Source organism: Gossypium raimondii, chromosome 5, assembly GCF_025698545.1.
Source record: "Gossypium raimondii isolate GPD5lz chromosome 5, ASM2569854v1, whole genome shotgun sequence".
Classification (NCBI taxonomy): Eukaryota; Viridiplantae; Streptophyta; class Magnoliopsida; order Malvales; family Malvaceae; genus Gossypium; species Gossypium raimondii.
In genome coordinates, this window is record NC_068569.1 from 44,579,088 (window position 1) to 44,606,079 (window position 26,992).

The 26,992-nt window shown below is 34.7% G+C and overlaps 2 non-coding genes and 2 pseudogenes across 2 annotated transcripts; 2 read left to right on the forward strand and 2 right to left on the reverse strand.

The window, feature by feature from the left end:
• Window positions 1-1,373: 1,373 nt before the first annotated feature.
• Window positions 1,374-16,004, reverse strand: LOC128041084 (uncharacterized; annotated as a pseudogene).
• Window positions 11,706-11,800, forward strand: LOC128041471 (small nucleolar RNA R71; annotated as a pseudogene).
• Window positions 16,005-16,020: 16 nt separating the features above from the next.
• Window positions 16,021-16,127, forward strand: LOC128041472 (small nucleolar RNA R71). Its single transcript, XR_008196492.1, has one exon. It is a non-coding gene; the product is annotated as a small nucleolar RNA R71 (small nucleolar RNA).
• Window positions 16,128-17,093: 966 nt separating this feature from the next.
• LOC128041540 (small nucleolar RNA R71) lies at window positions 17,094-17,200 on the reverse strand. The gene has a single exon (XR_008196550.1). It is a non-coding gene; the product is annotated as a small nucleolar RNA R71 (small nucleolar RNA).
• Window positions 17,201-26,992: the final 9,792 nt, after the last annotated feature.

Below are 26,992 nucleotides of genomic sequence, written 5' to 3' on the forward strand. Positions count from 1 at the left end.
CTGTCATTCTGCATTTTATGGTGGACATTTAAGAGCATGAGAACTGCTGCAAAGGTTCTCCAATCTGGTTTTTATTGGCCCACCATGTTTAAAGATGGTAATGAGTTCTATAAAAATTGTGACCGTTTTCAAAGAACTGGTAACTTATCAAAAAGACACAAGATGCCGTTGCAAAATATTTTAGAGGTGAAATTATTTGATGTTTGGGGAATTGGTTTCATGGGTCCATTTCAACCATCATGGGGTAAAATCTATATTCTCGTCACTGTGGATTATGTCTCCAAATGGGTTGAAGCTGTGGATTATGCTCCCTTCATGGGGTATACAGAGGTTCTTTCATTAGTTGTTAAAAAGCATGGGTGGGGAATCTTCTGCCTCAATCCTGATGATGTCCTCCCAAAGATAGTGAAAGAGTTTTATGCCTAAATTACCTCTCCTGACAATGCATTTATATACGTACGTGGCGCATCAGTTCTATTTGATAAGGACTCTATCAATGCTCAATATGGATTGTCCAAATGTCTTGACGAGCATGCTTACTTTGTGAAGACAATGTCCCCAGAGCATTTGGCCCAGGTTCTCATTGATGTTTGTGTGGAGGGAACACAATGGTCAATATCAAGAAATGACTAGTACACCATCGACAGAATCTCATTGACGCCTCAATGCAAGATTTGGTACCATTTTTTAAAAACTCGTCTCATTCCTTCTACACATAATGCTACAATCTCTAAGGATCGATTATTGCTTCTCCACTCCATAATGGTGGGCCGAAAGATTAATGTTGGAGAAAACATCTTTCATGAGATTCATCGTTGTGCCTAAAAGAATACTGGCACAATAAATTTCCCCTCACTGATCACTACACTCTACCAAAGATTCAAGGTTCCCTTGTCACAAAATGAAGACCACCTTCCTAACAAAGGGGCTATTATTACGCACATTGCACAGAAATTGGCTGGAGAGGAAATTCCAAGGCAAACTGGCACATCTCCATCTTCTCCCCTTAGGACTTCTTCTACTGCCCCCTCGACTTCTCACACTGAGTTTAAGCAGCAAATGATTGAAGTTGTAGAAGGTTTGAAACAACAATTTTATGTGTTGGAAAAACATCAGAAAATGCTTGTCATTAATGGCCATCTTTTGGGGATATGTCCGCCAACGTGATATTGCCATTTGTAAATCCCTAAAAAAGAATTTCTCATGCCCAAAGCCACCATTTCCTGTTTTTCCTAAGGAACTGCTATTGAATCCTGAAGTAGAAGATGAGGAACCTACTACTGCCCCCGTGCATATCCAAGACCCAGAGCAAGATGAAGCTAGGGCAGAATCTATCCACATTGAATCTAATGATGATGGAAGGGATACTTAGACTATCGCACCTGCACCACGATCCAAGGCCTCCATGACATATCAGGAACCTGTGATTCATCAACTAATTGATGAAATCACAAAATCTGATTTTGATGATTATGAGCCCCGAATTTTGGCCTTGAAGAAATAGGTTTTGAACAAGGGAACAGTTAGGAGACTGCACATAAATATTTAGTTGTGCAAGGAAGTGACACAAATTGCTTGTTTGCTTTAATGGCTAAGTGATTTGGGTGTGTATGGGAGTGTTTGAGAAGCCTGAGTTCAAGTATTGGCTTTTGCAGAATTTTTAGTTTTTCTCTTAAATGAATCTGGACATTGGCATATAGGCCTTATATAATGTGCTTGTTTTATGACACAAAAATAGCTTGTGGTCTAGTAGCAAGGTGGCGTGTTATGTAACTGGGAGGTCTGAGGTTCAAGTCCTGGGTTGTGCAATGGAGTATTTATTTTGTTGCTTGAGCTGTGTAGGTAGTGGAGTTGGACTGAAACACAGCTAAGGAGAGTTTGAATGGAATTTGAATAGAGTTGTTGGGGGAGTTGAAGAGAAATCGGTGGAGTGATTCAAGGAGGGATAAGGGGAGAAATTTTAGGAGAAAATCAAGGGAAGTGAGGGGAGAGGAGATGTGTGCCGAATGTGAACTTTGTTACTCAGGAACTTTGGCCAGAGGGGTATACTGCTCATTTTGGTATACCCTTCATTTCAGTTTTGTGTATGTTTTCCCTCTTTTTACCTTTGGTGCCGAATTTTTGAAGAGATTTCGTGTACCTCTCGGGTTTGTTTGAGTACTTTTTTTGCTCTTGCCTTTTATTTTTTCTTCTTTGTTTTTGGCTGAATACTTTTTGGTTCCCCTCTGCCGAATTCTCCTTGTTTCTTCCCCTCTTCTTTTTGTTGCTTCTTTTCACTTCTCCACTTTTTCCAAACCTTTACCGGATTCTGTTGAAGTGGTTTTGTGTTGCATCTTACGTTTGAATTTCTCTTCTTTCTCAACCCCTTTTTGCACAACTGTTTGTCAAATATTGCCTTTCTCTCCTCTTCATCTCCTCTATTTTTCTTTCTGCTTGACAACTATTCTATGACGGTTCGATTTCCTCGAGGAGTAAAGGTGTAGCAAGTGATATTAAAATCGTCGAAACCTTTCTCTCATCATTCGATCAAGGTAAGTATGTAGTCTAGCGTTCTAAGTGTTGGCCGAGTGCTTTCTGTGGTCCCATGAGTTGTCATGTGTGGATTTAAACCACATGAATTAACAATCTTGTTTAATAATCCGTTTGCAATGCACATATCCGTCAAAGAGATTGTAGTCAACCTTCGTCAGTGGTATAAGTGGGCTAAGCCACTTTTGACAGTCGAGACAAGTATTAATTTAGTGTTGGTTAAGGGTGTAAAAGAGGGAGATTAACCCTATTGTTCTGCGACTAATGGAAAGCCTTGTATGAATGTAGGTTTTTGGTGCTCATGGATCTTGGTGCGTTTTCACAATCAGGTGTGTAAACACCCCATTGCAACCATAGAACGACAAAAAGCTGAAAATTTGAAAATACGGTGTTTAAGACCACACAGGCGTGCAATCGCTTGTGTGGGAAGCCCAACTCACGAAACATGGGCGATGGACTATAGAGGCCTCCATGAGCATTTTTATGGGCTTAGGCAATAGTGGGCTACGTTGGGCCGAAATGAGCCGTGTGGGCTCAATGGGCTCATAGGCCCCATACAGATGAAATCCACGATTTTTGGCAAATAATGGACTGGGCTATGTAGATCTCATAGCCGTGGTAAAATCTAGGCTGAAGGGGCTGCACGAGCGTGTGGGCCCACTTTGGCCGAGTAATGGGCCTTGGGCCCATTTACACTGTTATGACCATTTAGGTTACTTGAGTCGCTCGAGGCGGCTGCGGGCCTTTCGAGAGGTCAATATCTGTGTCGAGACCCCAAAATAGGGTAAAATGACTGAAATACCCCTGTAGGGTAAAATGATCGAAATACCCCCGTAGGGTAAAATGATCGAAATACCTCCACAGGGTAAAATGACCGAAATACCCCCATAGGATAAAATGACTGTTATACCCCTAGGAGATGAAATGACTGATATGGACTTAGGTTATGTATAATTGATCTGCTCTATGATATGTATGACTATGATTGAGTATGATTTATGACATGACATACCGCATGGGGTTGGGATACTATTATGGAGGAAATATACTGTTACTGGCAGCTTTGCTACGATACTGTTATTGGCAACTTTGCTGCTATACTATTACTGGTAGCTTTGCTGCGATATTAGTGTGTTAGCTCGGTGGGTCGATTTTATCCCCACATGCTGTGTTGGTGGTACGCAGAGGTATGTTGGCTGGATTGGGATGGGTTGCATTATTGCATTTGCCGATATTATATCGCTAAGGCCCACACTTCTTCATTGGGCTAAGGCCCACACTGCATCATTCTTGAATAGGGCTCAGCCCGCATCACACCGCTTATTTTATACTAATTGATTGATAGGGGATTACACACTAAGTTTCGTAAACTCACTCTGTCCTTTTAACCGTGTAGGTACTCCTCAATTTTAGGCGATTTGGTGCTGTGAGGGACTCGGAGATGGCCACACAACTGCAGCTGTTCTACACTTGCTTTTATTTAGATTTAATGTTTATGTTGGGTTTTATTTTTGTAATAAGGCCTTTAAGTTTGTTTAAATTTTTAATTGGGCTTTTGCTTACTTATTTTAAACAGCTAGTTTAGGAGAAGACGAATTTTAAAAAAAAATTACTATTTTCAAAGACACGAGACCTAAACAACAGAGTTTCAAAATCTTCCGTGATTTTAGATCAACTTACTATAACAAAAGCAAGACAGAAAGGTAAACACTTTGGCTAGATGATTTGTTAAATAATAATTAAGAGGTTTTTAAACTTAGAAACAAATTTTTACCAACAAGACCAATTTTCAAAAGACACTTTAATGTGACACGTCAGATTCGACCATAACGTCTAGGCCGGGTGTGGGGTGTTACAGAAGAGGTGCCCATCAACTAGCTTAATAGAAAAAAGATTTAAGAAAGCTGCTGGTAAAACCGTTCAAGCTAACAGTGATGACTAGGATAGGCCGCAACAGTACAAGGAAGCTGCAAAGAAATCCACCCAATCCAAGTGAAGTAATTTCTTTCCCCTCCAAGCTTTGATTTTTATATTTTCATGATCCTTCATTTTAGCTTTTATCTATTTCCTGCATTCATGTAGCTTTTATTAATTTTACTTTGTCATTTCACGCATTGAGGAAAATGCACCCCTTAGGTTTGGGGGTGTGTTGTGCAAATATATTGCATTGTCATAATGTTCAATTTCCATTTAACTACTGGATTATGTGAGTATATGGTTATCAGTGATGTTCAATGAGGATAATAACTCTTTTTTGTAAACTTAGAAAATAGCGTGACAATTTTTTAGGCACATTTAGCATATGACACTTGTTGAAAATGACTTTCTAAAAGTATAATAATTGAAATATAAATGCAATTAGGTTATAATAGCATTCTTTGAATAAATTTAGGACTTCTTGACTTAATTTCAATACAATAATAGGGTATAATGTTGTCATGGTAAAATAATATAAATACTTTAATGTTTGAACCTTTTGAGTAGGTCAGTAATATTTTTTTTGCTCCATTCTATTGTTGACCAGAAAATGAGTTCAAATATGCGTGTTTGCCTAACAAAAAATTATGTACATATTCTAGGGACACTTCACTGAATCTTGAGGCTAAATTGCTAAGAAGATAGTTGTCTGCTCCATCCATCTGTTTAGTTAAAAGCTTTTGTTTCATGAGTGATTTATATTCAAATTGTGACATGATATAATACGTGACAATCTAGTGTATGCTCCACTGAGGTTGTCAAGTATATAATCATATGACAAAATGAATTCCCTAAGAAATTTTGTGTTGAAAATTGAATAAGTGCCTAAAAAAACTAAGTTTAGGAGAGAGATAACCTAAGTATATTTGGAAAGATCTTTATAGTTTTAATTGCTGAAATATTTAGAAAATTTTACCTTTAGGAACCATTTTCTGCACTGCATTTGCTAAATAGGTTTACAACAGTTGTAAGTATTTTTTCTTTGTTTTAGTAGAATATTGTTGAGAATAGAGATACACAGTATGCTTATTATGATTTGGTAGCACATTTGGTGACTAATTGTTTTGGCAATTCCATGCATTCATGCATATTCAAACATTAGTTTCTTGAGGACAAGCAATAATTTAGGTTTGGTGGTGTGGTAACTCTTGAAAAGTGTTATATTTAAGGCCTTTAAATAGAATTAATTGGTTGTAATTAAGTGAATACATTTTCATTTTTAGGATATTTTTAGAACATTGCATAACAAATCTTGGATTGTGATATAATGGTCATTATTTGTTACTTTTATCACTTGGGGAGGAAAGGTGTGGTTTTGAGTGAATACAGGTGTAGGAAGAGCTAGAAGATGAAGAGGGAAAATAAAGGAAGTGAAATGTTACTGTGGCAAATGGTGAAATTGATTTCCAACAGATTTGCCATGGTAATTCTGAGAAGATGACTCAGCACTTTATCCACGTCATTCTAACCAGCGGTGTGTGTACTAAAAAATCCAACCTGAAAAGAGGAATGAAAAAAGTGTGCTGAGGTGGGACGGATCTACCCAATAAAAGAAAGAGAGAGAAGAAAAAAAGGAGAGGAGAATTTGCGTGAAAAAGAGACTGGTGACATCAATCCTCTCTCTGCACAGAGAAAAACTCCATTGGAGAATTTTAAAGAAAGAAAGGGTAGTAGCTACAGAGAGCAGAATACAGATGTGAACAAGGGGAAGAGACATCTATCTTGGATTCAGGTGCGATCGAAAGATAAAAGAGAAGCTAGAGTGTGGTGAGAAATCCTACAATTATGCCTTTAGTTTTCCTGATTTCTATGATTTAAATTTGGTGTTTACTTTTCCACCCATGAACTAAATAATTTCTGGGTTGGAGTTATTTGGGTGGATGTTTATCATCTTTAATGCTCATGATTTGAGATTGCCTATATCACTGTTTCATTCGATTTATGCCTATTTTAAATACATGTATGCAAGCTTTAGACATAACTGATTGTATGCTGTGTTCATAGATGTATTTTTAATTCTAAAAAGGTTAAATATATTGGATCTAGAATCGTTTGATACAAGCAAATATTCGACAGAATATTCGTAGCACTCTAGACATAGATATTGCGAGTTGTGTAGAGAAGAACACTCATTGCAGTTATTAATCTAGAGTTCTGTAGACATACAGTAACTTAGATTTTTAAATAAATTAAACTAGAAAAAAAACATTTTAAAACTTAATTAGAAAATTTCTTCTTAACAAATTATATTAAATTAATTCCCAAGAAAGGTTGGAGGGGTCACAACGGTTCCGCTTAAGTTCCAATCTCCTTAGACATAATTAATTAAATGTACTTAATTAAGGAAATAAATTCTAATTATTTATTTATTTACAAGACGAGTTCATGAAAAATCAAGGGTCTGTTAATTTGAATGAGGATTCAACTCGCTCAAGTTCACCATCCCAATAATGTTTGAGACGTTGACCATTAACTTTAAACGTACCTCCATAATTATTGTATAATTCAATAGCTCCACAAGGATAAACTCGGTAGATGGTATAGAGTCCTTTCCATCGGGATTTCAGCTTCCTAGGAAACATCTTCAGCCTTGAATTAAACAACAACACCTTTTGACCTTCTTTAAACTCGCAAAGTTGTATATGAGTATCATGCCATCTCTTTGATCTTTCTTTACACATTTTGGCATTCTCATAGGAAAACAACCTCAGCACTTCCAACTCATCCAGTTGTAACATCCTTCTCTCACCGGCTTGCTTAAGATCAAAATTTAATTGCTTCAAAGCCCAGTGAGCTTTATTCTCCAATTCTAATGGCAAATGACATGCCTTTCCAAAGACTAACTGAAAAGGATTCATTCCTAATGGAGTCTTAAATGCTGTTTGATAGGCCCATAATGCATCATCGAGCCTTCGAGACCAATCTTTTCTGCTAGGGCGTACTACCTTTCCAAGAATCCCTTTGATTTCACGGTTCACTCTTTCAACTTACCTATTGGATTGGGGGTGATAAGCAGTAGCAATCTTGTGCTTTACATCATATTTGTCAAGCAACCACTTAAGCCATTTGTTCACAAAGTGAGACCCTTCATCACTAATAATAGCTCTTGGTGTCCCAAATCGTGTAAACACATGCTTATATAGGAATCACATGACTAACTTAGCATCATTTGTAGGGTATGCTTTAGCTTCAACCCACTTGGATACATAGTCCACAACAACTAAAATGTATTTGTTCCCATATGAAGAAGGAAACGGGCCTAAGAAGTCAATGCCCCATACGTCGAATAATTTAATCTCCAAAATATTTGTTAAAGGCATCTCATTCCTCTTTGATATATTTTCGATTCTTTGGCACTTATCGTAGTTCTTTACATAAGCGTAAGCATCTTTAAATAGTGTAGGCCAAAAGAAACCTGCTTGCACAATCTTTACTGCAGTACGTGAACCACCAAAGTGTCCCCCACTTGGAGATGAATGACAATGATACAAGATCTCAGCAATCTCGCTTTCAGCTACACACTTTCGGATTATATTATCTGCACAATGTTTAAACAAAAACAGATCATCCCAAAAATAATACAGACTATCATGAAGGAATTTCTTCCTTTGTTGGTATGTCATTTCTCGAGGAATTATTCCACATGCAAGATAATTGGCAAAATCAACAAACCAGGGTATTTCATGAATTTGATTTACCTCAAATAAGTGTTCATCTAGGAAATTCTCGTTGATAGGCACACATGACTGAGTTACCTCATCTTGCTCCAACCTTGATAGATGATCAGCTATTTGATTTTCGACACCTTTTCTGTCTTGGATCTCAGGGTCAAATTCTTGGAGTAAAAGTATCCAACAAAATAGCATTGGTTTTGCATCTTTCTTCGTGAGCAAGTATTTAATGGTCGCATGGTCAGTAAATACTGTAACTTTGGTACCTATAAAATATGAGCGAAATTTGTCAAAAGCAAAAACTATAGCGAAGAGTTCCTTTTCAGTTACCATATAATTGTGTTGGGCTCCCGTCAAAGTTCTACTTGCATAGTAAATAGGGTGAAACACTTTATTTCTTCTTTGACCCATCACAGCTCTAATGGCATAGTCACTTGCATCGCACATCAACTCAAAAGGTGTGCTCCAATCAGGTGTTAGGATTATAGGGGCTAAGTTTAACCGCTTCTTTAGCTCTTCAAAAGCTTTCAAACATGCTTTGTTGAAATCAAACATTGTATCTTTCTCTATCAACAAACATAACGGCTTAGAAATTTTCGAGAAATCTTTGATAAACCTTCGGTAAAAATTGATATGGCCTAAGAAACTTCTGACTCCTTTCATGTTCATTGGGGTCGGTAATCTTTCAATTATGTCCACCTTTGCTTTATCAACTTCAATTCCTTGCTTTGAGATCTTATGACCTAAGACAATCCCTTCCTTGACCATAAAATGGCATTTTTCCCAATTAAGGACAAGGTTCGTTTCTTCGCATCTCTTCAGTACCTTAGCCAAATTATTCAAAGAGATATCATAAGTGTTACAAAAAATAGAAAAATCATCCATGAAAAGCTCAACAAAATTTTCAACCATATTAGTAAATATTGCCATCATGCATCGTTGAAAAGCTACAGGCGCATTGCATAAACCAAAAGGCATTCACCTAAAAGCAAACGTACTGTATGGACAAGTAAAGGTTGTTTTATGTTGGTCCTCTGGGGCTACAACTATTTGGTTATATCCCGAATAGCCATCCAAAAAATAATAAAATTCATTACCTGCCAGTCGATCTAACATCTGATCCATAAAAGGCAACGAAAAATGGTCCTTCCGAGTGGCTTTGTTCAACTTTCTGTAATCAATATAGATTCTCCAACTGGTAACAGTTCTTGTTGGAATTAACTCCTTATGCTCATTTTCAACAATTGTGATTCCACCTTTCTCCGGCACACACTGCGCTGGACTTACCCACGAACTGTCTGAAATAGGATAGATGATTCCTGCATCTAACCATTTGATCACTTCCTTTCTCACAACTTCTTTCATAATAGAATTGAGCCTCCTTTGCTCATCAATTCGAGATTTTTCACCTTCTTCTAAAATGATTTTATGTATGCAAAAAGAAGGGTTTATACCTTGAATATCAGCTATGGTCCAACCAGTTGCTTTCTTAAATTTCTTTAGAACAGCAATTAGTTGCTCCTCTTGATCTTTCGTCAATTCCACTGAAATAAACACAGGCAAAGTAGAACAATCACCTAAATAAACATATTTAAAATGGGAAGAAAGTACCTTTAGGCCGAGTTTAGGCGGTTCTTCAATTAACAACTTGGGTTGCACAAATTCTCTAACTTCCAACTCCAACGATTCAAACCGTGTGGATTGAATAAAATTTCCCGGATTGGCTTCCATCAAAGCCATGTTTTTTTCACCTTCTTCATCCTCCAAAGGGTCAAGATCAAAGGCTTTCTCTAATGGATCTTCTTCAAAATTACTTTCCATAGAAACCAAGGTTTCTATCTCTTCCATAATTGAACACTCCTCTGCCGAATCGGGAAATTTCACCGCTTTAAGAATGTTAAAGGTTACCTGATCGTTTTGAACTCGCATGGTGAGTTCTCCTTTCTGCACATCAATTAATGTTCTTTCCGTGGCTAAGAAAAGTCTCCCAAGGATGATTGGCACTTCCTTGTCTGTTTCAAAATCTAAGACAATGAAATTAGCAGGAAAAATAAATTTATCGACTCTTACCAAAACATCCTTGATCTTTCCTTCGGGATATGCTAAAGATCGATCCGCTAGCTGAAGCGTCACAGTTGTAGGTCTTACTTCACCTATCCCTAATATCTTGAAAACAGACTTAGGCATCAAGTTGATACTAGCTCCTAAGTCACACAAAGCTTTACCACAGTAAGATTCACCAATGTTACAGGGTATAATAAAGCTTCCTGGGTCTTTCAATTTTGGTGGCAATTTGTTCTGGAAGAACGCACTGCACTCTTTTGTCAAGGCAACAGTCTCATACTCACTTAGTCATTTCTTCTTGGACAATATATCCTTCATAAACTTCACATAATTTGGCATTTGTTCTAAAGCCTCCACCAATGGAATATTGATGTGTAACTACTTCAGGACATCCAAAAACTTCTTGAATTGCACCTCCTATTTCTGCTTGTGTTGCTGCAATCTTTGCGGATATGGAGGTGATGGAACTTTCGGTTGAATCGGATAACTTTTTTGAGTAGGTAAATCTACATCCAAAGAAGATGTTAAAATATCTGAATTAACTAAGTCAGGGTTTACCTTGTCAGACTTTGCAGATTCTGATTCCTTTGGTGTAGGAACTTCAACAGCTAGTTGATTCTTCTCAATGGGCTTATCTTCAAAATCAATCAATCGGGGTTCTAAAATTTTACCACTTCGCAATGCCACTGCCTTGATATGTTCTTTACCCAAATTTCTTGGATTCTCAGTATTGCTCGGTAGGGTTTTTTGTGGTTTATTACGTAGCTCCGTAGCTAACTGACCCATTTGGTTTTCCAAATTTTTCAGTGTTGCTGCTTGGCTTTGGATCAAAGCGTCATTCTTTGCCATGTACGCTTTCAACAAGTTCTCCAAACTGTTTGATGCCTCAACTTGAAGTGGTTTCAGAACTTGCTAATTAAACCCTTGAGATTGATTGGGTCTTTGCTGCAATAAGTTGTTGTTTGGTCTATTTCCTTGGTTGCTCCAAGAAAAGTTAGGATGATTACACCATGAAGGATTGTAGAAGTTGGACTGTGGTCCTTGTCCATTCTTATTTTGATATTGGTTCCCCACATAGTACATTGACTCAGGATTTGATGGACAATTCTCAAAAAAATGACCTTCCCCACAGTACACATAGGAAACTACTTCAAACGGACTTGGTGGCTGAGCTGCAAAATTATTAGTACTATTAGCGGTTAACTGTTTTAACATAGAGGGCATAGACAATACCTGAGCTGATAATAAAGTGAAGGCGTCAATTTCATGAACTCCGGCCACACGTCTTCTTGAAGCTGTTCGATTTTTTGGCCATTGATAGTTATTACTCGCGATCCTCTCGATGATCTCATAAGCCTCACTAGAAGACTTAGACAAAATTGCACCATTCGCGAAGCATCTACCATCAATCTTGTATATGCATTGAGACCATTATAGAATGTCTCCAACTAGATACAATGAGGAATCCCATGATGAGGTCACTTATTGAATCACTCCCAAGCCTCATACAAAGACTCGTCATCCAATTGTTGGAAAGTTGTGATCTCGTTCCTTAACTTAGCATTTTTGCTAGGTGGGAAATACTTAACCAAAAATCTCTTTGCTAATTCTTGCCATGTGGATATGGAACTTGGTGGCAATGAATTGAGTCATGCTCGTGCTTGATCTCGCAACGAGTATGGAAACAACTTCAACCTCAGTGCGTCTTCAGTCACACCAACTATCTTGCATGAATCACTCACCTCCACAAACAATCGAAGGTGGAGATGTGGATCTTCTGTGGGCATATCACTAAATTGGCCCACCATTTGTAGCATTTGAAACATCACTGGTTTCAATTCAAACTGGGTTGCCTCAATATCTGGCATTCTAATTCCTGGGTTTAACTCACTGAAAAGTGGCACAGTATATTCTCTGATGCATTGCTCCTTATCATCGGTAATGAGGATGGGATTTCATACATGATTGACTTCATTACCTTGGTCTTGATTCTGATTTCCAAGGTCCATCTCGACTTGTCTTTGAGTTGTTCGTTCACATCTTCTTTGTCTAAAAGTTCGCTTAATTTTAGGGTCTACAGGGAGTAAATCGATAATTTGATCTATGCTCATAAACACCTGAAAATAAAATCACAAAAATTAAAAATAATAAGTTAGTACTGTTAGAAATAAATTAAATTGAAAATAAATAATTTCACGAAAAAATGACTGTGGCAACAGTTGACAATCCCCAGCAATGGCGCCAAAAACTTGTAACGCTTAGGTTTGTGCAAGTGTACATAGTCGTTATCAAGTAATAAGTAAGTATCGAGTTATCGTATCCATAGGGATTGTATTTGAGCTAAGTCTCTTAATTTGTAAAATTATATTAAAAATTTGGTAAATAATAACACAATATAGTTGAGAAGTGGTGATTAAAATATATTAAACTAAATGCAATGATCCCTGATGCAAATTATCCTAAGTATGCAAACTAAATTAAGAGGCTTAAATAACCCAAGACACTGACTGACGAGGCTCCTTCGCTCCAAGGTGGTCGACCAAGGGTTCTTTAAGAGGCTAATTTTGCTAAAAATCCTTATGCAAGGATGATGATAGGCGTGAGGGGAAAGATAGCTAAGAGAGTTGAAAGAGGAGAGAATGATGAATGAATGAGAGATGATTGAAAAAGTAAGAAATGAGCTCTTATTTATAGGTGAGGCAAGGGAGCTAGTTTGCTAAAAATAGGAGTGTCCATCTTTTGAAACTTCTTCCAAGGATGGACGACCATGAATTGAGGAAATATGGTTGATTCTGCTTGATTCTTGGCCAATTTGAGTGCCACCACAACTCAGGACTAAGACTCGATCACCAGCAAATCTTCAGGAAAATCGTTGATTTCTTTAACTATTCAAGGACCTTGTGTAATTAAATCAAAAATTGATTTATGATTAGACATGTGCAGCTGAAAGTTGGGTTGACTTGGTCCCTAATTTGGACGTTTTGCAATTAGAAGAAAACTCTCAGACCTGTCCAAAAATAGTAGATAGTTTAGATGACCAAATAATATAATTTTAACCACTTCAATTAATTAATTTACTTAATTAATTAAAATCCAATTTATTAATGAAATATTTAAAATTAATTACTAAATATAACTTTATATTTTATTATTTAATTTAATCATGCATGACCCAATTTATAGCTTAAAAATATAATATGCTCAAACTAATATAAAATAAGCCATTTTATGCATGAAAACTATATAATAAAGCATAAAATCACATTTTAATAATTTCCATGTCCTAATTTCATATTTTCGCATATTTCATTAATTTATTAAACAATTACTTGGTTTTAACAACAAATTTAAGTAAAAGGTGATGAATTATATAGGAAAAATCCTATATATTTTTCAGTTTACAATACGTAATGCAACCTAAATGCAGAATACACCCCCAAACCTAAAGGATGCATTGTCCTCAATGCATGAATAGATATATGCAAACTATTTATATGCAAAAAATGTCATGGAAAAATATATGCAATGAAATATGAATGAAAGAAAGATAAACTTTCCTTGCTTGGACTATATTGTAGATACTTCATTCTATCCGACGGGTTGATTTACGAGCAGAAACCTTGTACCTTTGCTTCCTCTTCATCCTCACGGTCAGTCTCAATGCTGACAGACTCTGTTTTATCTGGTTCTTCCTCTATTGCTTTGGGTGCATTCTCTTCATTGACAGGATTTGTCTCAATAGGCTCTGCATCACCGACCCCTTCCCCTCCTACAATTTATTAAACAAAGGAAATGAAATAACTAAAAGAAATTTAAATCAACAAAATGAAATAAAAATAAAAAGAATTTTTAAGATGTTGAATTTAACCATCTCGAAGATCAATGGACTATTTTCCTCGCTCTACATGAGCACCCTAGTAGTGCTTCAAGCATTGTCCATTAACTTTACATGTGTCCCCTGTTTTCATGTCCTTGACATCAACAGCTCCATGCGAATATACACGAGCTACCATTAAAATCGAAAGGTCTATTTTGCTCCAGCAAAGTGCATAAGGGTCTCCGCTCAAATGTATCTTCATCACTATCAAAATTGTTATGGAAAAATCTTGTGAATTTTTCCTCCGCTGTTGTTTTTATCAAGTCAATGGCATGTCATTCTTCATTCTCAGCAGCACATTTCAACGCATTAAATACATTGAACGTGACTTGCTGATCATTCATCCTCATGGTCAGTTTACCTTTCTGCACATCAATTAAAGTCCTGCCAGTAACAAGAAAAGGTCTTCCAAGAATAATTAACACATCATGATCAACTTCACATTCTAAGATAAGGAAATCCACAAGAAAGATAAATTTATCTACCCTTACCAGTACGTCTTCAGTTTTACCTTCCAGATGGGCATAGGATCGATCAACCTGTTGCAACGTAACCGTAGTAGGTCTTTCTTTCCCGATTCCCAGATAAATTTATACTCGCTCTTAAATCACATAATGCCTTACCAACATAATGATTTCCAATGAAACATGGGATAGTGAAACCGCCTGGGTCCTTCAACTTTAAAGGCAACTTATTTATTAACATTGTTGTGTACCCTTCAGTGAGAGCAAAAGTTTCAAATTCTCCCAATCTACACTTTTTCGACAGTATATCTTTCATGAATTTCACGTAATTTGGCATTTTCTCTAAAGCTTCTACTAGTGGTATGTTGATATGGAGTTGCTTCTGGACCTCCAAAAACCTTTTGAACTGTACATCTTGTTTAGAATTATGGAATCGTTGAGGGAAAGGTGAAGGAGGTCGTGCTTCAACTTGCTAATATTGTTTTGCGATGGCATTTCTGTTAACAACCTAATCTAATTCTGCCACAACATTTTACTACTTACCCTTTTTGGGTTCAGTTTGTTTTTCAGATGGTTCTGGGATTTTTACCTGGTTGTTACTTTCATTATTTTCTCCTACCGCGGCATCGTGAACAACATCACTCAATTGAGTCCTGCTTCTAAGGGTGGTAGCCTTGCATTGGTCCTTGCCTTGTGATCTTGAATTCTCTGTAACACTTGGCAATGCTCATTGTGGCCTTGAATTCAAAACATTCGCTATTTGCCCCACTTGATTCTAAAGATCTCGAAGAGAAGCAACTTGACTCTAGATTACAACATCATTCTTGGCCATATATTCCTTTAACAAAGTTTTAATGGAAGTAGAAGATGATGCTTGATCGTGTTAAACATTTTTCCTCGATATAGGTTGAATGTAACCAGATTGTACATTGTTGACATTTTATCTAGCAGCATTGTTAAAATTCCCAGCGCATTGATTACCCCAACTAAAATTTGAATCCTGCTTCCACCTTGGATTGTAGGTGTTGGAATAGGGGTTATTATTCCAGTTAAAATTTCCCATGTAGTACACTAATGTTGAGTTTGATGGGCATTCGTCAAACACATGATTTTCACTGCAATAAACACATAAAGACTCGACTAATTTCATTTCATGGAATGCAATTAAATTTTTATTATTTTAATTATGTTAGTTGGAGAAGATACTTGGGATATCAACGAAGTGATTGCATCTAGCTCTATGGTACCAACAGCTCTCTTACTCGTCCCAACTCTTGTTTTCAGATATTGATAACCATTGTTGGCAATATTTTCTAAAATCTCATATGCTTCATTATACATTTTATCTAGTAGAGTACCATTGGTAGACGCATCAACTACCATCCTCGTATCCGCATTCAACCCAGTATAAAACATCTCCATTTGAGTCCAGTGCTGGAATCCATGCATCATACATTTCTGAAGTAATTTCTTAAATCGTTCCCAAGCTTCAAATAGAGTTTTGTCCTCTAATTTCTAAAAAGATGTGATGTCATTTCTAAGCTTGTAATTTATATTTGGGGGATTATATCATAGAAAAAAATATCTGGCAAAGATCATTCCATGATGCCACTTTTTTCTGTAATAGCTCGTTTTTAGTAAAATCAGAATAGTGGTTTCGAGACACAAATCTGATGTCAAAAAAATCATTTTATTATTATTATTTTAAGGTCTTCAACATAAAATTAGCATCGTATAAAAATTTCATGAATAAATTTTATCGTTTGCATTCTTAATTTGATAAAAAAGACTAAATCGCGTAAAGTGCAAAACTTATGTTCTATTAGAAAAAGGTGTTAAATTGGTATGAAATTTAATCATGAGTGGTCTTAAATGGTAATTAGACCACTAATTTAAGTAGTGGATAATTATGGACACCATTAATATGTTTAATAAAGGTTATATTAGTAATTTACTAATAAATAAATAAAATAAATAAAAAATCACATTACCTTGTCCATCTTCAACTAGTCGAATGCCTTAGGAAGACATTCAGCCAATCTATATTCTCATGCATGTAAGTATTATTCATCCCATTTTTAATTATTTCAATGTTTTTGGATGAATTCAAAATTTTAGGGGAAAAAGTGTAATTTGCCAAAATATGATGAAATTGAATAGAATATAATTGAATGAGCTAAATTTGATTATATAGATCAAGTAAACCAACGTACAGAATTAGATCGGGGGCTTTTAGATCCTGCTTGAACCTTAGGAATATATAGGATACAAATGACAAGTCATTAATGGTACAAAGATCCAAATACTCATTTGGCCAATTTCCAAGAAATCTGCGATACTTTCAAGATTAATGGTGTCACTGACGATGCCATTCACTTATGGTTATTTCCTTTTTCATTGAGGAAAAAAGATAAACAGTGGTTGAACTCTTTACCACGAGGTTCCATTACCACATGGGTTCAAATGACCGAGAAGTTCCTTCTAAAGTACTTCCCACCGGCTAAGACAACCAAGTTGAGGAACGACATCTCTTCCTTTGTGCAAATCAATTTAGAGACTTTATAGGATGCATGGGAGAGCTATAAGGATTTATTGAGACGGTGCCCTCACCATGGGTTACCTCTATGGATAAAGGTTGAAACCTTCTACAACGATTTGAATCTCTCAAGTAGGCAGTTGATCGATGCAGCAGCCATGGATAAAGGTTGAAACCTTCTACAACGATTTGAATCTTTCAAGTAGGCAGTTGATCGATGCAGCAGCCAGTGGTACACTTAACAATAAAACACCCGAAGCGGCTCATGAGTTTATAGAAGAGATGACACTGAATAATTATCAGTGGCAAGTCATGAAGACAAAGCCGATGAAAGCAGCAGGTGTTTTCAACTTAGATGCAGTCACATGTGATCAAATCAGGTAGAACAATTAAATAAGAAAATTGATGGTTTATATGTTTCTACGTAGGTACATCCGGTGATGCAATGCTATACGAATGGAGGAGGAATGCCTAATCCAGAATGTTTACCCTTCGCTCCTAGCATAGAGAACGAACAAATTAGTTATATGGCTAATAATTATAGGCCTTAAAATAACCCTTATAGTAACACTATAATGCAAGTTGGAGGAACCATCCCAATTTCTCTTGGGGTGGTCAAGGAAATCAAAGAGCACAACCCCCTCCAGGCTTCAACCAACAACCTTATTGGTAAGAGAAAAAGCCGAACCTTGAGGAGATGTTGACAAAGCTTATCTCAGTGTCAGAAATGTGTTTTCTAAACACTTAAACAACACTTAAAAATTAGCAAGCGCCAATTCAAGGACTCAAGAATCAAATCAGTCAACTTGCTAAACTAATTTCGAAAAGACTAGAAGGTAGTTTGCCTAGCAATACTGAATTTAACCAAAGAGAGCAGTTTCATGCAATTACTGTGCGAGATGACGAAGGGTTAGTTGAATTTGAACCAGAACCAAGGCAAGAAATTATGGTAAATAACGATAAGGTTGAGGTAAGCCAGAAAGAGCAAAAGTCGGTTGCTAAAGAATATAAACCTCGAGTACCATATCCTAATGCGACGAAGAGAGATCACACGAATGAACAATTTGGTAAATTTCTCAAATTCTTAAAGAAATAACATATTAACTTACCGTTTATTGAAACCCTATTTTTAATAATTTTTATGTTTTTGAGATCATTGAAACTAGTTCCAGCTAGCCTGAGCCTTCGATTTTAAAACTATTAAAGATTTTGAATGTTGCCATTGATGAACCTTATATTTTAGATGTTAAATGATGAATATGAAATGTTGGTTGAGATTTAAAAGTATTTTGTTAAGTAATTTTGATGAATTTTTTATTCGGGACTAAATTATTGAAATAATAAAATACAAGGATTTGATGTGAAATTGTTGCAAATATGGGCTGTATTGGAAGCTAAAATATTTAGTTTTTATGAAATTTTAGTAAAATGGTTAATTTGCATGTTTTAGGCGCATGGACTAAATTGAATAAAAGTAAAATTTTAGGGAAATTTTGTAAAATATCTAAAATAACTAAATTGCATAAATACATTGTTTCACGGTCTAAATTAATATATTGAATAAAATTATTAATTTAGATCAAGATCGAGTGGAAAATCAAGAAGAATGAAAATTTACCAAAATGCTCCTATACTTTGTCATTTCTGCAATTTAGCCAGGTAAGTTTGTACGTTTAAATAGCACTTTAAATTTTTTTTTAAATGCTACCATGTTATATTATCATATCATGCCTCAATAGAAAAACCCAACGACGTATTGACGACCATCACATATGAAAATGGATGTTAACGACCATCGAATATGAAAAGGGATGGTGACGACCATCGAATATGAAAAGGGATGGTTTCGACCATCGTTTAAAGAAAAGGGATGGTTTCAAAAATATGAAAGGTATGATATACCAATGATCAAATTATGAATATCCATGATTATGAAAGGTATGATTTAAGTGATGCTATGTTTGTGTACCATATCTTACCATGTGATGATATTGCTAAGTTATGTGTTTAACCTCTAGCCTGTGTGAGCTCCGATAAGGGTTCCAATTGACTTCACTACGACAAATATGGAAAGGTATAATGTACCAATGATCAAAGTATGTATATTCATGATTATGAAAGGTATGATTTAAGTGATGCTATGTTTATGTACCATATCTTACCATGTGATGATATTGCTAAGTTATGTGTTTAATCACTAGCTTCTGAATATGGTAAATGTTATGTTTATGTCTTTTGTGCTATGCAAATGAAATGGTAAGTGTTCAATATGAACCAAGATATACGTGTATGAAACTTATTAAAATGATGATACATGGAAAACGTGATATGTTATGATGGATTATAAATCCAATTGGATCATGCTCAAGTATAATGGTTATCTATGTTAAGTTCACATGAATTATATTCAATTATGCTAACATGTGTTGTTGGCGGTGCTTAGGCTTGTGCCAAGTTTATGATTGAATTATCTCATGTTTAATCTTAATGAAATACATTGAAACTGTAAGTGCTCGATTGGTAACGTGCTTATGTCCATGACAAGGTGAAATAAATCAAACTATGTAATTTCTTAGCAATGGTTGATTATGTAGTTGATTCGAAACGAGCTATGTTTATATGCACTAGTTTGTAGTCATGGTTGATATTATGCGCATATCTTGTGTGTTATGCATATGAAACGAAACGGGTGAGGAAAGGTAATGAAATGGTAAATTCATAGTTGAAATGAAATTTGATGAAAAGGGAGCAATGAGTTTGAATAATGTATCATATGTGAGAAGTTTACGTATGCTATTGATGAATATACCTATATCATGGATAAATACACTAAGTCGGGATTTGATAATGTTGTTTACGCTTATGATAAGCATTGGGAATGGAATGAAAAGAAAGTAGATTGAAAAGTGCACAATCTTATAGAAAAGTTTATGGTTATCTATTAAGTCCCATAAAATACTATCATATTATGAATGATAAATGCATGTGACATTAATGAACTTACTCATTTGTGAGTTGATGATCATGTTGATTTGTGAATCTTATGGCATTGGCATAGATTTATGTTTATTTTATAAAGTTTATTATTGAAATGGAATATTATGCTTAAAGTTTATACGAACTTACTAAGCATACATTGCTTACGTAGTTATTTTCTTTTACTTTACAGATTATTGGAAGCTCGATCGGGTCTAAAGCTAGTCGGAGATCCATCACACTATCCATCGATTTTATTGGTAGATTTTTATGCTTTAGCCCCGATTATAATGGCATGTATAGGTGTTTTGTGCTTGATAATATGGCTATTATGTTTGGCTTGTAAATATAGTTTTTGACTGATGACATTTTGGTATTTTTGGGCTTGATGGCTAATGTTGAATTGTTTTAGTGATGATGTGTTTGGAATGGCCAAATTAGTATGCTTCTGTGTGATATTGGCATGAAATGTTGCTTTGAATTTGTGAAACTTACGTTATTTTGATGCCTTGATGATCGGTGTTTACAAGATTAAATTGAAGTATGATTTGTGTTCAAAGTGATAATTGTTGGCATGGTTTCAAAATGATCATTTATGGCATGTATTGATATAGAATTTAAGTCAAATATGTTTAATTGCATTATGATCATTTGGACATTAATTTGGTATGATTGATATGTATCAATTGTGATATGTTTTGTCATGGAAACAAAATAGTTGATAAATTGTAAATGTGCACATGTTTAGGTTGATTTGATGATTATGTTTGAGGTGCCTTTTGGCATATTGGTTGTATGGATAAATGGCCTATTGACTTGGTCTTAATATGCATGCCTTGGTATGTTTGAAAGCTTGATTGTATGCGTAAATGTCTTGTAGGTGTGAGCTTGTAATGGACGAAAGGAATGGCTTGAAATTGGCTTATTTCTTGTCCACACAGCCTAAGACACTGGCGTGTGTCTCAGCCGTGTGTGACACACGGCCACGTGACATAACCATGTGTCCCTTGCAGTTTTTAAAAGGTTTCATTTCGAGAGTTACATGGCCTGGCACACGGGCGTGTGGCTTGGCTGTGTGAACCAAGTAAGAGAGTTACACGGTCACAAACACGGGCTGGGACATGGCCGTGTGTCTCTACTTCGATTGCCTACATGGCCTAAGACACGGGCGTGTATCTTAGCCGTGTGACCCCTGTAGTATAAAATTTTCTATCTTTTTCCATGAAGTTCTAAATGTCTTCAATTTAGTCCCGAATTGTTTCTAAAGTGTTTTTAAGGCCTCAAGGGCTCGGAAAAATGATGCTACACATGTGCTTAATTGGATTTTTGCAATGATTATGAAATGTTGTAAATAAATTATTTGAGTTATGTTTTTACGGTAATACTTCGTAACCCTATTTTAGCGACGAATACAGGTTAGAGGTGTTACATTTAGTGGTATCAGAGCTACAATTTAGTCAGTTCTCGGACTGAACATAGCATGTATGAAGTCTAGATATACATGCCATTATATAACCTGTGATAGTGTGACGTCTTTTAACTCTGATGAGATTTGTTTTAATTGTAGACAGAAATATTTTCCAACCAAGCTAATTCTGATAATGCTGAAAACGATACTCACGTGTATAATTAAAAAGTTGCTAAGGATGAGTAGAAACTCTTGAAGGTATGAATAAATCTTTATAATTTTATGTTAATGATGAATGTTATGTAATGTGTGTATATATATATATATATATGAGAGTCAAATTTAGAAACTTTACGACCTTCACCCCTCACCTTCAAAATCTTATACAATGAAATTTACAAGATTTTTGTTGATTAAGCCCACAAGTATGAAATTGAAGAGTTCAGTGGCTAAATAATAATAATGCGGTCAGAGTTGAGAATGGTTAGCAAGTAAAGAGAGTTTTAGAAGAGATATTAGATTTTTTTTGAAGATCATTTGGGGTACGCGATATCGTTGTTAAAGAAGAGGTTAATCACGGGTAATCGACTTATTCAGGTTTGGTATCTAAAAGAATGGATTAATCAAAATTTCTTTTGAATTGATTTCTTTAGTGAAACGAGATAATGTGGGATTATTGATGACCGTAGTAGCTAGTAGAATAATGTTTGAATTGCAAAGATATTTGAATGTAGCGGTTATAGTCAAGTATCTTACAATGATCTCTTTTGGGTATTCTATATGTTCTTTTATCTTCAGAGATATATGCAATGGTTCATCTTTAGATGTGATTCTTATCATATGAGAATGCTAGCTAATCAAAATGTTAGATAGAAGTATCGTTAGTTTGGTGGATTAATGATCGACGTTGCTCTATCTTTCTTTGGCATTCTATTCTATTATGTTAGGTAAAAGTTTCAACGATAAGACTCATATGATGTTATTTTATTTCTTCTACTGGTTAATGCTCTAAATTATAAATAAATGTAGTTTATGTTGTCTCTATCACAACTGTTTCCAGTGCATATGAGCGATATTCTTCTTCTGGATTTTCCCTGGGGTATCATCGATCTCTTTATCATTCAATATGATTGTATTCTCAGAAATTCAGCATAGCTTCACATCTTGGATTTCATTATCTCGGTTTTCTTATCATTTTTATTGTCTAATCTATCAAACATGGTTCATTTGTAAATGATATTCATTGGCTGGAGGTGATTATATCTATTACAGTTATAATTTCTGGTTTGATCATGGGAGCATGGTGATATAGATCTCAGATTATAGAGATTGTATTACTGCACTGGTTGTTATTGGGACTACATTTAGTTTTTCTCTTTTATCTTGGATTGCACAATTGACATTGAGGTATTATTCTATCTATATGGTTGTAACGCCGATTTCATTATAGTACTATGCTTTTAATTCATCCAACGGTGGCGGCTTCGGTATGTTTTAAAGTTTCGATGTTAATAATTAAATTTGTTTCATTATATATCCCATTTCTAGCTTTCATGAAAGAGGTAGGTAACGGCGGTGGAAAATTAAGCTTAAACTTGTATACTGGTTTTCATTCTTCAAGTAATCTCGATTTATGTCAACGAGTTAAAACAGAATGTTATGTTTCGTTTGAGTTAATGTAGTTTGTAGAGATCTTTGATTGGTATTCTGAGAGAATTATGATAGACGGTATATCTAGATTATCTTGACAACAAAAAGATAGAATTATTCTAAAATGTTATTATTCGATTGATAGATCGACTCAATTATGTTAGTCAAAATAGGCTATTCATTTGAAAAGTTAGGTAAGTTTTTTATATTCGAGCTTATTTTTCGATTCAAGAATAAATTTTACAGATTCACGGATAAATAGTCAGACAGCCTGAATGAAAAATTCATATTCTAGAAGACATGATACAGAATTATATCTATCAGATCAGTTCTAATTAGGAAATGTCATTATGGGTTAAAGTCGTCTCAATAGTTGAAGTTGTTGCGCTTATGTTAAATGATATTGCTTGAAAATTTCCATGTAAAGGGAACAAATATCAATTGAAAGTTACATATGCAAACATGTTAGAAGCATCAGTCAGAGTTTGATAATCTAAGTTTCTTGGTTATGGTTTGACAGATGATCATTGGGAATTTCTCGATAATTATACTACTAATGATAAAGTTATGACAAATGAACATCATAGTTGTTCAGTTAAGTTTAGATATAGTATCAAGTTCTAATGTAAGTCTTGATACGAGTTCTGAATCAAGATGAGTTATAAATGACTTTTCTATGAATTACCGTTAAGAAGATGACAGAAAGATTTGATGTGATGACTTTTATTAGGTGAGAAATTTTGAGGACAAAATTTTCATTAGCGGGAGAGTTGTAATAGCCCATTTTTAGTGGTTTCGAGGCCACCAAATCTGACGAGTAAGTTCATAAATTTTATTATTTAATATTTATGAGTCGAATATGGTTTTAAACAGGTTTTTGTTATGATAATTTATGTGATATGAATGATTAATTAAGTTTAAGTGGTTTTAGAAAATGTGGTTTAAAGATGTTAATTGATTAAGAATTATAATTGGATGGCCTTATTGAGTAAATTAGCCATCCTAAAGATAGTGGGACGGTTGGATGCTTTAATTTCTTTTAATTATAATGTTTTATATGTTAGTTTATAGATAAAATAAATAATAAAAAGGTTAATATATAAATTAAAAACAAAATTCATCTTCTCCTTTAACACACGAAATGGCCATGGAAAAATAAATGGAGAAGCTTCAAGCTTCGGTCTTGCTTTGGACGAGGCATGTAAGTCTGTTTTAGTCCCGTTTTTAATAAGTTTTATGTTTTTGAGATTGTTGTAACTAGGTCCAACTAGCCCGTACCTTCGATTTTGAAGCTGTTAAAGATTTTAAATGTTGCCATTGATGAACCTTGTGATTTTATATGTTAAATGATGAATATGAAATGTTGGTTGAGATTTAAAAGTATTTTGTTAAGTAATTTTGATGAATTTTTTGATTAGGGACAAAATTTTTGAAATAGTAAAAGTGCAAGGATTTGATGTGAAATTGTTGCAAATATGGGCTGTATTGGAAGCTAAAATATTCAAATTTATGAAATTTAAATAAAATGGTTAATTTGCATGTTTGAAGCTCATGGACTAAATTGAATAAAAGTAAAATTTTAGGGCAATTTTGTAAAAATGTCAAAAATGACTAAATTGCATAAATACATTGTTCCACTGTCTAATTTAATATATTGAATAAAATTATTAATTTAGATCAAGATCGAGTGGAAAATAAAGGAGAATGAAAATTTACCAAAATGCCTCTATACTTTGTCATTTCTGCAATTTAACCAGGTAAGTTCGTATGTTTAAATAGCGTTTTAAATTGTTGTTTTAAATGCTATCATGTTGTATTATCATATCATGCCTCAACAAAAAAATTCAACGACGTATCAACGAGCATCGATTAATAAAAAGGGATGGTGACGACCATCGAATATGAAAAGGGATGGTTTCGACCATCGAGTAAAGAAAATTGATGGTTTTGACCATCATTTAGCACACTTGTGTGAGCTCCAGTAAGGGTTCTGATTGACTTTGCTACGATAAATATGGAAAGGTATGATGTACCAATGATCAAAGTATGAATATTCATGATTATGAAAGGTATGATTTAAGTGATGCTATGTTTATGTACCATATCTTACCATGTGATGATATTGCAAAGTTATGTGTTTAATCACTAGCTTCTGAATATGGTAAATGTTATGTTTGTGTCTTTTGTGCTATGCAAATGAAATGATAAGTGTTCAATAAGAACCAAGATATACGTGTATGAAACTTATTAAAATGATGATACATGGAAAACGTGATATGTTATGATGGATTATAAATCCAATTGGATCATGCTCAAGTATAATGGTTATCTATGTTAAGTTCACATGAATTATATTCAATTATGCTAACATGTGTTGTTGGTGGTGCTTAGGCTTGTGCCAAGTTTATGATTGAATTATCTCATGTTTAATCTTAATGAAATACATTGAAACTGTAAGTGCTCGATTGGTAACGTGCTTATGTCCATGACAAGGTGAAATAAATCAAACTATGTAATTTCTTAGCAATAGTTGATTATGTAGTTGATTCGAAACGAGCTATGTTTATATGCACTATTTTGTAGTCATGGTTGATATTATGCGCATATCTTGTGTGTTATGCATATGAAACGAAATGGGTGAGGAAAGGTAATGAAATGGTAAATTCATAGTTGAAATGAAATTTGATGAAAAGGGAGCAATGAGTTTGAATGATGTATCATATGTGAGAAGTTTACGTATGCTATGGATGAATATACCTATATCATGGATAAATACACTAAGTCAGGATTTGATAATGTTGTTTACGCTTATGATAAGCATTGGGAATGGAATGAAAAGAAACTAGATTGAAAAGTGTAAAATCTTATAGAAAAGTTTATGGTTATCTATTAAGTCCCATAAAATCCTATCATATTATGAATGATAAATGTATGTGACATTAATGAACTTATTCATTTATGAGTTGATGATCATGTTGATTTATGAATCTTATGGCATTGACATAGATTTATGTTTATTCTATAAAGTTTATTATTGAAATGAAATATTATGCTTAAAGTTCATACGAACTTACTAAGCATACATTTCTTAGATAGTTATTTTCCTGTGCTTTATAGATTATTGAAAGTTCGATCGGGTTGGAAGCTAGTCAGAGATCCATCACACTATCCATCGATTTTAATGGTAGATTTTTATGCTTTGGTCGCGGTTATAATGACATGTATATGTGTTTTATGCTTGATGATATGGCTACTATGTTTGGCTTGTAAAATAGTTTATGACTGATGACATTTTATTATTTTTGGGCTTGATGGCTAATGTTGAATTGTTTTAGTGATGATATGTTTCGAATGGCCAAATCGGTATGCTTCTGTGTGATATGGCATGAGATGTTGCTTTGAATTTGTGAAACTGACATTATTTTGAAGCCTTGATGATTGGTGTTTATAAGATTAAATTGATGTATGACTGGAAACATGAAAATAGACACTTTTTCATGCATTTTTTAACTCAAATTCATGTAGTTTCGGTAAAATTCTTGTAGAAAAATATATAATAATTAAATTACACTCAAATTATTAACATGTTGAATTTTAATTAATTTTATATTAAATTTTTATTAATTTTGATCTTTTTCGACAGAATCGCACAAAGGGCAAAAATTGGCTCGGGAGACACTATTAGAAGCGCAAAATCGAGAAGCGACTTTGAAGCATGAAGGAAAATTAATTTTTCAGCCTAATACGGTCCAAATTATGAATATTTATTCATAAAATAATTAATTTTAATTTTAATCCAATTTATTTTAGGTTAAATAAATTATTGTTAATTAATTATAA